This window comes from Hyalella azteca, unplaced genomic scaffold (genome assembly GCF_000764305.2).
Source record: "Hyalella azteca isolate HAZT.00-mixed unplaced genomic scaffold, Hazt_2.0.2 contig13505, whole genome shotgun sequence".
In the NCBI taxonomy this organism is placed as follows: Eukaryota; Metazoa; Arthropoda; class Malacostraca; order Amphipoda; family Hyalellidae; genus Hyalella; species Hyalella azteca.
In genome coordinates this window covers 487,556-503,110 of record NW_025943425.1, presented here as the reverse complement: position 1 = coordinate 503,110, position 15,555 = coordinate 487,556, and the positions used below count along the sequence as shown (strand labels likewise).

At 38.4% G+C, this 15,555-nt stretch overlaps 1 protein-coding gene across 1 annotated transcript in view; it reads right to left on the bottom strand.

Moving 5' to 3' along the window:
- Positions 1-15,555, bottom strand: part of LOC108680927 (contactin-1) — a 195,126-nt gene that overhangs the window by 25,211 nt on the left and 154,360 nt on the right. The window lies entirely within an intron of this gene.

Sequence of the window (15,555 nt, the reverse complement as noted above, 5' to 3'; positions counted from 1 at the left end):
GTCTTATTTATCCCTCACATAGTAATTGAATTTCTGCCCTCAGGTTTAACCTATACACAGTTTATATTTACACGGGACATTCATCTAATTTCTGCCCGACACTCAAGCAGATGCCCATTATACGGAAATCGCACCGCATGATCGATGGCATCATATAAAGATGAATTAAAGAAACATGTAATAATAATGTAAAGTAATTGTAGGCATGCTTAGTATAAGAAAATATCCGTACAAAGAAATGTATGCAAAACAAAAATTAGGCTTGAAACCTTGTAAGAATATATAATCATATACAGTGGGGGAAATAAATATTCGTACACTTGAAAAATCGTATTTTAATGTATGTAAGTACGCAAACTTAACAGGAAAAGTGATTTAAATTATGTATAGAGACGCATAGTATTCAAAAATACTATCAAAAGAAATTAAATCTCAATGCAACAAAAAACAATGCAACATGTTCACTTTTTTCAAGTGGCTAGCAATCTTCCTATAACTTTCTCCTTCCTTCCAACGCGATAGAATTAGTTGTTTTGGGGAACTTGTTAGTTCTTTACCTTTAACCATTTTTGATACCTTCTTGTACTACGGGCAGTTGCAGAATGATCTGGTAGTTGCAAAATACTTTAACTATGGTTACTGATTACATTACTGGAACGTGCTACATGTTTCTAGTACATTCTGGAATGTTCTGGTGTGAAATATTAGTCAAAAGTTGTTTTGTACGAATACTTTTTTGACCCGAAGAAGTTAACATGTTGCATTAATTTTTGTTGCATTGAGATTTAATTTCTATTGATGCTATTTTTGAATACAATGCGCCTCTATACATAATATAAATCATTTCTCCTGTTCAGTTTGTGTACTTACATACATTAAAATACGATTTTTCAAGTGTACGAATATTTATTTCCCCCCACTGTATTGATATATAATTTTTCAGTTAGTGGAAAAGCTGTACGGCAGAAAAAATCGAGATGATGCCATAAAAAAAGATGCTATGTGTAGCAAAGCGCAAATTTTTAAATAATAGTTACAATCACACAAACAATGTACCAGACACCACAATTATACTGAGGCAATGACAAAATAATTTCTTAACACTGTCCCGCAAATTTTCTCATCAAATCGAATCCGTTTCACTAGTCAAGTGGCGTAATTAACGACAGCAAGCAGCAGGAATAGTCCACAAATAAGGTCAGCATTTTCAAAAATCGAAAAGACTTTTTTGAAATCAGGCAGCTTGAGTTGCCAAGCCATAGTATAGTGCATTTCACACCGGCGCTCGAGTCAGAATTTGTTTTAAAATCGAAGTCAGTTTAAAGGAGGCAGTTTAGTGGCCTATTTCCGGCCGAAGCGAATTCAACTCGAATTTTCAATACCGAGCAAACCACAGCAACGACTGAGCAGCAGCAGCAGCAGCAGCAGCAGCAGCAGCAGCAGCAGCAGCAGCAGCAGCAGCAGCAGCAAAAGCGATGCAGCAGTTCACTAACTCCCTCTTAACTCACTGAGATTCGCTCTTAACTTTTACCAATGATCTCGCAGTTTAATATAACGCACGGCGCACCCACAGATTTTCCACGGCCGAGATAGCAGACTCCAAGGACTTCAAATTTTCCCAAAATGCTCGAAAATATTTCAGGTGCCAGCAATACGGAATGAGGTAATCGCTTACGCTCAAGATGTGGAGCAGGCTTAGCGCAACTCCAAGCCAAAATTATATTGCAAATTTCATTTATCAACTAAAAGTCGATTTTCTCCTGGAGCGCGTTTTGGAAACTACAACGAGATAGATTACAGCATGAAATCAGATGGAATTTTTCAGGCTTGCGAGGTTTATTAACATTGAGGTTGCTATTTAAGGACTATCGAAGGCGAAACGTTTGGCGATGGTACACAATATATAGTAACGTTGGAGAATGAACATAAATAGTGTTAGGTATTCTAAGAATAAACTCCTTAATAACTACTATAATGATATTATAATATATAAATCAAAGCTCTGAATTGAGTTTTTCTTCGTTCACTCATGCAAACTCAAGCATCCCTATTGATTGCGATACAGTACATCTGGGACAAGGATGGAACATAATAAACCTATATAATCTTGATCAAAGCAGGCACCACTTGATTATACATTGTAATTAATGGCTTTATCAAAGAGCATCGGATGTCAGAGGCATCTAAGGTTCTCTAGTCAAGTGAATTTATTACAGCACTGACAGCCTCTGGAGGCCAACACCAGAAGGCCACCTAAACAACGTATACTGAAGTATATTAACAAACGCCGGAGAATAATGCAGTTTAACCTTCAATGATGACCGCACAGCTCCAGTTATTGCAATCTAGCACTTGTGCTAGGTGAATACAACAGACTACAGCATGCGGTTATACAGCGTCCACATTATTGCCAACGCGATCAGCAACCCAACTTCAAGGCAACCTTTGATTAAAAAATTATGGTGATAATCGTGAAATTGTAGACAAATGAATGGTACCAAAGTTCGTGTAATAATTAATTGCAACAAAGAATAAGACAAGAATGTTTAAAATATTTTATTCAATAAAGTAGCTATAATACGAGGGTGTCCACCTAATTAAACTTGGACTCATATAAGTACCAAACAATGAACACCAAAGCAAAATAAAACGGTAAATAGTTCATTGATTATGTAGTTAACGTTTCATAGATTGATTTCAAATACAACTTTACGTTTCAGCGAACGGTCAGCGCGTGGAGTTAAATTTGAATTCAATTAAGTGCGCCACTCAGAGCTCAAACTCAACGGTAAACAACAAAACATCGTTAATGAGCGGTCGAAGCGCTCTTCATCAGAGTCAGCAATTTGATTTAATGCGTATAAAGTATGTTCTCAACGTCATCAGAGAGCAGACTCCTCGATGTCAGTTTTCGGCTAATCTCCACGAAGTGAAAGTATCTCAAATAATAGTCTACATGGAATCAATTGACGCATGGCAGGCTGTATGTAGTTAATCTCTTCGGCATTCTATTTAAATTATACCATGTATATAACAATAAAAATCGATTTTTTTACACAGTGTGAACCGTCCAATTGCAGAACGTTTCAACATATTGATAATTAAAATAATATAAAAAAACATAGGTCGTAATCACCAGCATATACGGGCATTTATTACATTGAAATGATAGGAGCAAAATCTAGCAAACCCTCCCCGTGCATCAATAGTAACGGCATATAGATAGACAATATCTAAAAATATTATATTTACGTATTCGAAGATATTGCGGAGAATTTATATAACATTTTTCTATAAAAACGCAAAATCATTATGCAACCTGCAATACAAGGTCGTAATTCTAGTCATATCAGACTTTGTGTTCAACCCAAAAAAACTAATTTATTTTTCAAATCAACCGTTGGAATATCAAGTCTTGATGTCAAAGTGTAATCCACAGACACTGTAACACGTACTGGTAAGAATACTATAACTATGTCTGGCAACAACGATTCCCCGTTGTGGTAAGAATAATATAACCAATGTCTGACAACAACGATACCCTGTTGTGGTAAGAATAATATAACCAGTGTCTGACAAGAACGATCCCCTGTTGCGGTAAGATTAACAATAAACCTCGTGAGTTGCAGTGATAGGTCAATATCGGCTCAGAAAGAAGCGTAACAAGTTTCGCGCACATCGCTGTAGCTGGTGTACCGGCACAACTAAGCCAATGATCTCCCGAGTGACGTGATCACGTGTACTCGACAAAGTCAGACGAGGAGGGTAACATTTTTAAGCTCTTTCAGGAGCTATGAATACGATTAACGCGAGGGAGAGAGGCCGGCAACTTTCACGGTTCAAGCGTACGATAGTGATACTGTAGGTTCGAGAAAAATGACGATTCAACGACAAAAGGGGGCTGTGGGTTTTCTTTATCAACTTTATTATTTTTCAAATGTAAAGTTTAAAAACAATGCAATGGAGAAACTAAAAAAATGATGGGTTTGCGGACATCAAACTAATTCGAATAACGTACATTCTGAGTAAATGAATGTAGATGGCGTATAGTCCCAGAAGATCAATTTTTCTTCGATCTACGCATTAGTGTTTAATATGTAAATAAAATGATGATGCGTAAGTTCTGCGATGAATGAGTTATTGATTGCATAGAACGAAAAAGATAGATCATATCGATGTTGAGGTGTAATTATTCAACAGCTATAGTATATTTCTATACGATCCGATCAAAATCTTGGACCTAATATTGCCTCCTGGAAATGTACCCTATACGCGCAATATATAAAAAATTAATTTCATCTCTCTAGAGGCATGTAAACGGAATTGCGAATATTTAAAGTTAGCTAAAAATAGTTGCCGAATATCCAAGTTTCAAAAGAGAGATCTGAATCGTGTAGAACTTGAAACGATAAATCTGGATCATCGTCCAACTCGCTATTGCGCGCAAGTGAACAAATAAAATTGGCAATCGATTGCCAGTTAGTAGAGGAAGGTTATTTAGAATAAGTCAGCTTCGAAATGAACGTTCGTATTGGAAGTCAACAGGAGAGGGGTTTGTGTTAGTAAAAATATCGTTTCCGAAACTTCGTTAGTTTGGGGAAACCGTCCAGTCGGGTTTGCAAAATTAAAATGAATATACCAACTGTAAATTATCATAAGCAATGAATTGCCCAGTGTTATAAAAAATATCGATCAAATCATTTTGTTTTTCCGGAGACTTGCGGATGTTTAGCATTCAAGCTTACGAATCAGTGTATCTTAAACGTTTACTCGACACAATTGATCTTCAAACTGATAAAAACCATTAATGAACTAAAATAGGTTCTGTATCTTATCCAAAATTAAAAGAGAAACTATTTTCACGAGCAAGCAACGATAGGCGAGACGTCTTGCCATCCGAAACAGGTGCCATCATTAAGGCAACTTACTGAGCATGAAGAGGTTTAGTTTGAAGTTGCAGTAGATATTGAAACTCGCAATGATATTAAAACAAGTTCCTCATGATTGGCACTCGCAGTACTTGTACTCGAAGAAATTTTTTTCGCATTATGCAGACGCACAGAAACATTAAATCTTTGTTTAAAAAAATAAATGGCATGGTAAAAATAAAAATCAGTCACCTTGTATAAACTTCAACTTTTTAAACGAAAAAAAACTTTTTAAACGAAAAAATTGAGATAATCGTAAAGATTCGACTATTTAACGCGCATCTAGATTCATGGCATCATGCTAACAATAATTACGATAGATTTGCTCTTCCCGTTGTAAGGTAACGGATAATACGAGTATTAACATCTAAATTACCATTAAAACTAAATCAAATCAATAACGCCATCATTCTGAGTTTAAAACCATCTCAGTGGCAATTTCTCAATAAATGCGTTTCCTGCGATCGGATTAACTTGCTCCTGTATTTAAGATTGCCATTTATTGCTAATATTTAGGATTGCTGCGTTCTTCAAGTAACGCGACGTGCGTGAGTAGGAGACTGTCAAAGTAGGAGACGTCTCCCTGCCAAATAAATCAGCTTGAATTAGGAGAAGCGATGGGAGAAGATTCATGCATACACTACGAAAAATGAATGGGCCATATCGTCCAATTAGTTACTCATTTTCTTGACAAAAGCACAAGAAAAGAGCGAAGTTAGCCTTGATATGCAGTTTTGCCAGACCATGCTGGGTCAGAATAACATACACAGGGGCAAAAAAAGCTTCAACTAGTACGACTGAAGTCTCAATCATTTTTTGGAGTGTGTAATTCTAAACAAGTTAAACAAAATTTTGAAAGTGCTCCAGCGAATTTGAACTCAGTCTAAACTAAGATAAAAAAATTAGGGCATGTATTTTTTTCTCATATTTTTGAGATTCTCATGCGTGTCAGAAGGAAATGATACAGTCGGTGTTCTAATGGAGCCGTCTGCTCGTAAGCGAATATCAACTTTGGTGCTTATGTTTAATATAAGCTTGGTGAAGTTAACTGTCGTTTCCGCACTTCAAAGTTTCAAGTTACGGATACGCACTTAGAAGAGAAGGCAACCTGAACAGTACTCTTTAACTCTTGTTTTATACCAAGCATCACGCTAAGAGGGCTAATGATTTGGTATGACACTTCGAATTCGTTAGTTAGCGAAGCTGGGTGCTGTTAGTACTTCTGTAATATTTCACAGCTGTCAATATGGTAGTGGTAATCTGTCGTTAAGAAAACGACTGCTCCGCTGCCAAACAGCAAATTCAAGATAAAATGCATGGGAAATACGAGCATTAATATACAAATAAATATACAAACATATGCAAGTAAATGAGAGCAAGATAGTCTGAGGGACCCTGACGTGGTTCTCTCTTCCAAATTGGTTTCACATTTCCATCTTTATTTTGCCCTTTAGTCACCTGGGTCCTTGACGCACCAAAGCCGTTCAGTTTTTGGTCCCTGACTACCGATTGTAAAGATCGGACAGTCTCGTTAACAAGAAAAAAGGAACCACGAATGAGAGGCCAAATATTCGGTAAGCAGTTAAGATGTGTGAACATGTAGTGGCCTCTGTTCTGTTATGGCAGCATTGCAGTCTTCCTCTCTCAAGTTCATTATTGTTCGGCGTTTCTCATGATCTTACTGCTCAACTGGCAGCTACGGGACTTGAAATAGAAAATATTCAAGTATTGGTTCGAAAGCGCCCTTCGAACTCTTTTTTGGAGCTGGGGGATGAATTGAAGCTTTTGAAACGTTCAACTCAGCCTCATTCAAACGAAGTAAGGAAATTCTTAGAAACCAAAAGGCGCCCATTAATTGCTGTTCTCCAAAGTAGTAGGTATGCAGACAATAGAAGCTAATTTGGACAACGTACGGGCCTACATTAAGCGACCTTGATTTACAGGAGAAGATATATCTACGATTTTGTCAGGTAACTTATATTTAAATGAAGCTATCTTGTCTCAATAGGTAAAAACAAGGTAATAAAATGGTATCACAAAATTAAAGTCAAGTTCATATTTCTAAACATAACTGAACAGAAGTGATGGCGCTTTGAGTACAATATTTATATGCCTTAATAAATTTTTCAGAGCCTTTATTTTTGTAGATTTTCCTTTGTTTTGCAAAATAATTGCACGCTAACAGTCAATTAGGGACGGAAGCGAGGAAAAATGGTTGAGATAACAAAAGAAACACAAGAAAAAGGCCGTCTGAACGAGAAATAACCTGATGATTTTGATTCGCAGTAACAAGATAGGAGTCGGTAAAAAATCTATTTGATTGGCTGCTCTGCCATCACTATAATTGGTCCGTAACTTGGTGACACACATGTCAGACGGGCACTAAAGTGCGAGTGACAGCAGACATGCTAAATTGAAGCTGGGTAAGACTTTGCTGTTAGCCATATTTATATTCTCTTGGTATAAAAGGATATTGTTTACTTGTAAGGTCAATAGATAAGTAACTAAAATCGTGTTCTAGTGAGTTCAAGACCTTCAATATTGATTTTGAGAGGTTGGCTAAACAAACATCAGGTATTCGTTATTACTGTACGTAAGGGTTTTAATTAAATGTGTCGTAAATAAGTTATTTAGAAGCTTCAGGTTCCGAGAAAACTTAGTTCCTTAATTGTTTATGACCTTAGTATAGGAGCGCTAAGCTAATCATTGTTTCGTACTGAACCGCAAAGAAGGTGCTTGTCCGGTATAATTAGTGAAAGATGAAGAAGTGAACATTTTTATGCCTATTCATCAATAATTAGAACAAGTATAATGTATATCATGTATCAATGACGATTATTCATACACTTGAAAAAGGACGTTATTTAGTATTTCTTCATGTTACCCCTTTTGATAAGCTCGTATTTGTTTGCAGGAATTCTAGATAGCCTGTCAGTTAAAAACCTGAAGAATAAAATGATAATAGAACCTCCAATATAACTTCTATCACTGAAGAATTGAGTCTGAATATTCAGAGTTGTAGGAACCATCACAGCAACTTAAGTCCAAAGTCTAGACAAGGCTTGGAAGTATAGTAGGCAATTGGCAAGTTCATTTGCTTTCTCACTTCAGACTACTGGAATGAAATTCATCAAATTTTTTTTTTTTTTTTTTCACATTCATCACATTGGGCTTCAATTTTCACTAGATTTTAACGAAAACGAAATGTAACGAAAAATGAATGATGTCTTCAAGAACAATTACTGACAGTCATGATCGACCTATATAATGTCCGAAAATCAGATGTGTGAAGGCAAATTCAAAGATAACATATTGTCCGCAAAAAGACGTTCCGGTCACGCAAGAAGATAAACAATCGCCACCATAAAAATATCTGAGTAAAAAATTTTTGCTATAAAAGATCAAAATTTTATTTACACTGAAAAGCCTCTTTTTCATCAAGTAAAGTTTATTAAATAAGGCCCAAATGCAAAGATTTATCATGAAAAGTCAGGTGCCAATGCTCTGAAAAGCCTATTTCACGTAAGATACACGAGTGAAGAGAGCGAATAAGTAATTTACAAGAATAACAGCAAGTAAAATATGGAGAATACAGCAGAAGCCTCCAAAGCAGGCCCTTCTTTTCCAAGAGAATACCTTTAATTCAAGCGCCACGGAGCCGCCCTACATAATCTCCTCAAAAAGTCCGAGCGCCGTAAGTCTGACACGAGGCAAAAGCTTCCCTTAATTAGGCATCCACTCAAGTTTTCCAAGAAAAATGTCCCTGCCTAGCCAATACACGAAGATATTAGAGCCAAAAGATTCCAGCCATGATTAAGTTTGATATTAAACTTAAAGGGTGATGGACTACTGAGCACAGCTGATTGGGTTGGGAAACTCTTGTCCTTTCCGGGTAATGAAAAAAATATTTGCATGGAACTTTTCTCGTTTTCTGACGATTTCCAGCATTATCACCAACTGGTGATCGACTGGAGTTCAAATTATTTCACTTTAATACAAATATAATCATGAACTTATAAGAAATAATTTACAAGCACACGAGAACTTAATTACAGTGTTAAACCATAAACTCGCGTAATTTTACTGGCCGCTCTTCAAAGTACAAAATGATATATTCACTTGTAAATTGAAGAAAATGAACAATAATCATTGGCAGGGAAAGTCACGCACAGCACTTCAATGAAGCTTTGCCATTCAACGCAATCTATTTAATGAATCGATTAAAGACCCAGATCTACTCAGACAGCTTTACCACCTAAGGTTTACTCAAATGGCTCTTGCCTTCTCAAGTCTACTAAGAAGGCTCTGCCTTCTCAGGTCTACTTAGAATGCTCTATATTCTAAGGTCTACTCGGGAAATAGTAGGAAAAGCATCTGCGTGTGAGTTTGATGAACTCTACTGCTGTGTGAGGTCTTGAGCAGACAACGTGACTAATCAGCGATGGCAGAGCAACAGCCTTTCAATGGGCCACCAATAAGTCACCGATGATTCTCTAAGGACTAATCAACGATGGCAGAGCCACAGCCTTTCAATGGCCACCAATAAGTCACCGATGATTCTCAAAGGAAGAGTGACGTTCCCGCCATCAGTTGCAGGAGCTATCGAATGCCTCCAGTGCTCCTCCTCCTAATGGACGGCGAGGCCGCAATGAATGGATCGCAATTAGCTAAATTAATAGACCGACTCGGCTGGGTTTTTCAAACTGATTCCTCAGGAGCCGCAAAAAACGCACGCGCTTTTCCTCAAACTTTACAAATGACAAGTTTCACAGACATTTTTCTATGGTACAGCTAATTCAAATACATTTATTTAATAAGTATACGAGTACTTGTCTCGCTCAACTACTGGAGTGAGTTGGAAAGTTTTTAAAGAATACAGTTTACCTCAGTATTACCAATTTTTTGAACGCAGAATTATCCTTAAAACAAACATTGGGAAGACATTTCACAGGAAATACACAGCAATTATGAGTAATAAAATTAGATAGTGTCCAGGGAATGGCTCCGAGTGCGTGTAGTAAGAGGTCAGCGGAGGCTAACATTATCCGGGTCGAGCGAGGAGTTACTATTTTCATATCGAGGTTCTCTTGATAAACACGACGCGAATGTAACATACAAAATAAGAGGAGATACAAATATTTTAATACATATTTTATATGAACTTTCAGTAAGGATTCTGTACAAATTGAAAATAATTGTCTATCTGGACACATGTCACGTCTCAGAGTCTGAAATAGGCAATAACCTTCATGATTGCATATACGGAACTTTGAGATTGAGGGCATTTGAGGGCCGTATGGCTTGGCACTGATGGCGGAGCCCGCTGAGACGCGAGCATCTGCAGGCCAAGAGGGCGACCAGCACAAGGCATGAGGACACTTCAGTCGCGCGACTTCCATACCCTCAACACTGAGAGAGTGTTGAAGAGAGAATAAACGGAGAGAGGTCAGGAAAAAAGAGGGAGAGAGAACTGGGAAGAAGTAGGCCAGAGGGTAAAAGATGGAAAGGTCAAGGGGGATGAAAATGTTGAGGGAATGCGCGAGTAGAATCAGCAGTCGAAGAACGAAATGAGAATAACGTTCGAATAAATAATACAAGGAGAAGTAAACATTAAATGAATGAAAAACTAAAATCCGACAAAAACGATCGATAAAATGGATGCAAGTGAGGTGAAGAATGGTTAAGTCATAAAAGATAAAAAAGAAACCGAGTATATTATTGTAAAAGCGTCTTTTATGACCTCGTAAAGTTTGTTCGCTGGACAACATTGTGATGTCAAAATCACGACATCCCCACATCGATTGACCTGCTGCACTCGAGCTAACCATGAGGAAATTTTTAGGAAGAATTTGGGCATTCAAAAAAATTTCAATAGGTGCCGATATGACGTAACCAAGCAACATAACACGGCGTATACGACGTATTTGGTAGAGGGCGTCGATATGACGGAACCGAGCTACACAGCACGGCGTCTATGGCGCATTTGGCAGAAGGCGTCGATATGACGCAACCGAGCTACACAACACGGCGTCTATGGCGCATTTTGTGGAGGGCGTCAATACGACGCAACCGAGCTACATAACACAGCGTATATGGCGCATTTGGTAGAAGGCGTCAATACGACGCAACCGAGCTACACAACACGGCGTCTATGGCGCATTTGGTAGAAGGCGTCATTACGACGCAACCGAGCTACACAACACGGCGTCTATGGCGCATTTGGTAGAAGGCGTCAATACGACGCAACCGAACTACACAACACGGCGTCTATGGCGCATTTGGTGGAAGGTGCGGATGAGCCGCAACGCAATCTCGTTAATACGATCCACCCCTTCGTAATGTTCACAAATGAGACGGATTTGTTCTTAATCCCATGCTAATGTGCTGGAGAGCAGCTGACGGACAAGGAACGGGGGCTGGCGAGCTCAGTCGACGAGAATCTAGGAGCTGAATTGGACGGGCCGAATGAACGATCGATCGCTGAATTCATCAATCGCAATCAAGTGACGACGCTGCATCTATGTAGATTGTTGACGAGTCTATGGGCAGATGAGGCGTCTTTGTTGTAACATCGCCTGTGCAATTCCGCTTTGAATAAACTATTTAGAACGTCTACGTGATGTCAGTGCGAATGTACTGTAAAGCGGGAAATTGGTTTACCTCTTAAACTTGAACCTGAGAGTATACTTTTTGGAAAGTGATCTCGGATGAACATTAACAAAAACTGTTTTGCATAGACATTTTGGAATCGTTAGACGTCTTATTGATAAATTTCTTCAGGCGACTTCTCCCAAACAATGATCTAGAATCTCAGGTCAAAAACACGCTCATGGATTTTTTTATCATGCACGAAGCCGGCTACCTAGAAAAGCGGTAGTCGGAAGCAAGTGTTTTGCAGAGAAAGTTCGAGCTTAGAACATTAGGGTTTTTGGCTAGGCTGCAAGTGACAGAGCTATTTTGCCAGACGAGCCTTGCATGTATCGGTCTGAATGGAGGCGCGCCCCCTGGAGCAACAGCAGAAGCAGCAATAGCAAATGACTAAATCACAGGCAAAATATTGCCACTGCATAAAAGATAAGGAATGCGTGGCAGCAGCTGAGCTCGTGACATTGCGACAGTCGATTTACAGGCTTGTTTACTGCACCGTCGCGATATCAGTTCGGCGTTGAGGCGGCTCTGGAAACAAAAAGTTTTGACAAAAATGTGTTCGTAACAAAGCAGAATTGCATTGTGTTGTAAACTGGAGTAACAATATCAAGTACATATGAATGACGCGAGATGTTCGGCGTATAGAAGTCATGCGGAAAGAGAGATTTCACAATGAAGAAAAAACAACAAAAAACAAAACAACACGAGGCGAAATGCAAGCGAAAAGAGTGTGAGAGGCGTGGAAATAATTCAAGACAAGTCTGCGTTGCTTAAGAAAAATTTTTGGAGAGCGGGAGTGCAGTTGCTGGTCGCTCTATTATTCACGCAGTCTGCCAGAGTGACGGGCGAATCCAGCGTCACAAATACGTTCGAGCGGCGCAATCCGCTGCAAATTGAGGGACCGAACAGCTGCCTGCATCTATAGCACCATTGACTTTAATAACTCCATTGTAGCCGAGATACAAGAAATATTTTCGAACATATTGGTCAATTTAGATACTCGATTGGAAAACGTTCAATTTCATCTCCCATTTAGGTAAAACAAAATTGTCATCGCACTACTGTGAACATGCCTATAATAAAGAGCAGAATAAATGAAATCTTTCGACGACAAGGACATTGACGAGGACATCTGTGGCGACAAGAAATTTGATGAAATCTACAGGCACGAGCATGTCTCAGTTAACTGTTCTAACTTTTGTAAACGATAATTTATACGAGTCTCGAGGATAAATATTAAAAGAAGTAGCAACTTGGAGTTTGAGCGATCTTTTTCAGTAGTGCATAGCGAGGGGAATTTCCCATGCACAAGCACTAATGCCAAGTCTTGTACATTCGAGAGCGCGATGAATTTCGTCTGTCATTTACGGGATGAACAAGGGAAGTTACAGTGACCATGATCCTCTTGATTGGCGGTCGTGAAAGAGACACTCAATATCCTTATGAAGCTCACCGAACATTTATTATACGCAGCATATTACATGGAAGGCACGAGATTTACAGTCAATAAATACATTTAATGAAACATCCATAAGCACTAGACGAAGGAAGCTCAACTCCATATTTCTCAACACAAGTTCAATTTTGCTGGATCGCTGAGAGATAATGAAGAGATACAAAAGGTTAGCAGTTTATATTCACTGAGCCATTTATGGAGATTTTAAAAAAATGTTAACAGTAAAGATCTGAAATTTTAGTAACACCGTTGAGGCGAAGCCAAATAAAATAATATTATAAATTTGAGTAACTTGGAAGATTAACAAAAATACAACAAATTTGTTACACACCAAAATCAATATTTGATAATTAACAAAAATGTCGTATTACTGCATTAAAACGAAAACAATTCATTCATTCGGTTCAATCTCAGGCGTATGTTAATACCTTGCTGAGATACAATATTATATAACTAAACCACAAGTTTTAGCGCATTTTATCATTTATGGAAAAAATTCACTATTGTGCTCGCCATGTCCGTCTGTCCGTCCATCGTCTGTCCGTCCGTAACTACACGTTTTCGTCGACGAGAAAATGCGCTCTCGGTCACTCACTGCAGTGAGTACTGAGTTATATTTTTTGAATAATTTACACATGGCGATGCCAGCGCACACATGAACAAGCATGTATGTTGACTTAACCTTGAATTCAATCTCATTCAGCCAATTGCATTACGCGGACAATTTTTCAATTTGCAAAATGTTTTATATTAGATTTAGTGAGTGCTCACATCACTACATTTATAAGGTTACGGTGATTGAATCATACGCAAGGAATAGCAAGTGATATTCGAACAATTATAGCTAGACTGAGGGCATATGATCATTCAAGAGTCCATCAGGCAAGAAAACAAGAAATGTTTTGATCGTCTATGAAAGGAAAACAACGCCTCGGGCGTCTCTTGCTCTCTGCTAACCTGGAATACAGGCAGAGTTGGGATAGGCTGGATCGACGTACCGTAAACTTTGTTGGACAAAAAAAAGTAGGACTTCTCCCATCGAAAGATATTCACTGGAGCATAGAAATTTGTAGCGAGAAGATAGTCGAACTAATAAAGTCATCTCATGTATATTACGTCAATAGATATGTCAGGCGATTGGTCCAAAGAAGCGCTACAGCAATCCAGTACAGCTCTCCGAATTGTTAATTGAGAAACTATTGAAAGAAAGTATGTAAAGGTTTGTTCCGTTAAAATAAAAATTAGCTGATACAGTATAACGGCACTTGAAATGAAAAATACAATTCCACATTATCAATCGCCCATGTTCACGGATAGAAAGCCACGTCAAAGTCTCAACTCAATGCATTTATTTTTTTTTTTCAATTCTACCAAAGATGGATTATTGTACCACCAAGGAACGATGACAAAACTGAGCCGAAGAAAAACCGCTAACATAATATAAACGTAAGGTGAAAATTGCCAGCAATTCAGACAAGGCTATAGTCGCCAGCACAGTTCATCGCAGCTTCATGATCACTGTCTGATGGAGCCGTCATCAGTCAAATGAATTTCTTGGAGTAGCCACGGCCTAAGAAAAAAGGCTCAGGAATCCAAATGAGCACGACGAGATCGTCAGGAATGCTTACGTATGATCATTATTATTATTCGTATCAGGAAAAAATGGGCAAGGCTACATACACTGCAGTATTTGTGCTCACGTACGAGCGTCATTAGTTAAATGGACGGAAAAATAGCTTCATTTGGAGAACCTCACAGAGATCGCCACCCTCATCACGGCGAGAGATCCGCGAGTTTAGTTCAACACGACCATGAGCTTAAGGAAGAAAAAGAACCCGTTACCTTGCTTCCCTGCCAGATCAGTGCGCACATTTAGCGTAAATATACACGATTTGAGGTGAAACGTTTAAACTTAGCGAATGTAAAAAAAGCTAAGTAAAAGTCTTAATGCACATGATCAAGGGAGCAATGTTAGTTCTTTCTATGCCAAATGAACAAGTCTAAGGTAGAAATATTGATACTAACGATTCTTTTCGATGAACATGAAATTGAGAAGGCGAGCAAAACAGAACTTTTCGGTTTTAATGTTCGATCAAAATAAGATTAATCCGGGAGCTTGAATGGCTAGATTCAATATGAGACTCAACTAAATCTTCGATTCAATCGGCAGAGAAAATTTTGAGATTTGGATGGGGAGTGATTTGCAAGTGGATTATAAGGCTTAGGGTGCGATTGGCAAGAGGAATTCTCAGGCTTAGTGTTCGAATTGCGAAACAAATCTCCCGGGTTCTGGGATTTAATGCAACAGACTGAAGACTAAATTACTATTTCCATACGAGTAAAGAAAGTCGACGTTGGCAATTCATTCTACACAATAACACAGTTTCAAAGAGTGAGTTCGTATTTACTGTTAAAGATGCGTTCACAGGCATGAGCATATCTATCTTGCTCACTATTAAACGAGCATTTACATCTCGAGAGCAAAACATGAATTATTGTCCTGATAGATAAGGAAACACACAC